The sequence below is a fragment of the Chrysochloris asiatica genome, unplaced genomic scaffold (assembly GCF_000296735.1).
Source record: "Chrysochloris asiatica unplaced genomic scaffold, ChrAsi1.0 scaffold00401, whole genome shotgun sequence".
Lineage (NCBI taxonomy): Eukaryota > Metazoa > Chordata > Mammalia > Afrosoricida > Chrysochloridae > Chrysochloris > Chrysochloris asiatica.
The window spans coordinates 1,672,879-1,673,982 of NW_006408919.1; positions in this window are offsets into that span (position 1 = coordinate 1,672,879).

The following is a 1,104-nucleotide window of genomic DNA, read 5'->3' on the forward strand; positions in this document are numbered from 1 at the left end:
TTATTTAAGTTCTTTATCTATTTTTCATTGGGTTGTCTATCTTTTGATAGTTAAATTGTAGCAGTTCTGTATATATTTTGTACATTAAATATTTTCTTCTAATCCGTAGGCTGCAAAAAAATGAAATCATGACATTGCTCTTAGGATTTCCATCCCAAGTGTCATATTTTATTCTTACACCATCCAAGGAACATTTAACAGTGGAGCTAGCACAGTACTCAAGTGGTGCTTTGTCATTTTAATTCTTAAAGTTATATAACACCTGGGAGCTACTTAGAATTGCAGATTCTTGGTTCCTACCCCAGACCTACTTAATCAAATATTGCATTTTCACAAGATTCCCAGATGATTCATATGTACATTAAACTCTGAGAATTCACTGTGTTAGCCATAAAGAATAGGAATGTTGTTGTTGTTCAGTACCACGGAGTTGATTTTAACTCATAGCAACCCTGTATATAATTGCTATTGTTGTTGTGTGCCATCAAGTCAGTTCCAACCCGTGGTGAATCTGTATAAGTTTTCTGAGGAGCAGCTGGTGAGCTTTAACCACCTTGCAGTTCAAATCAATTGTGCAGTCCAGAGCATTAACCAACAGCACCACACCAGGACCCCTATAATAGAGTAACGGAGGCTATAAATCTTTGTTGAAGGAATAAAAGGTCTCATTTTTCTCTCTCAGAACCACAGATGGGCTTGAACACTGAATTTGTGGTTAGGAGTTCAGTGCTTATCCTACAGAGCCACTCTGCTTCCAAGAATAAAGATGAAGAGATAAGAGAACTCATCATCATTAGTACTTACAGTCTGTTCAACACACTCTTTCCCACCAACCAACATTTACTTTTTGTAATAACTTAATAAGGATTGTATGAATATCCCTATTTCACAGATGAAAGAAGTGACACTGATCAAAGTTAAATAATTTATCAAAATCATTATTTAATAATTTTCATAAATAAGATTTTATCTCAAGTATCTCTGATATAAAACATAAAACCAAACAGACACCACTCGTCTGTCTGTCGTGCTGTGGTGGTTTGAGTTGCTGTGATTCTGAGGGCTATGCCACCGGTGTTTTAAATAACCAGCAGGGTCACCCAT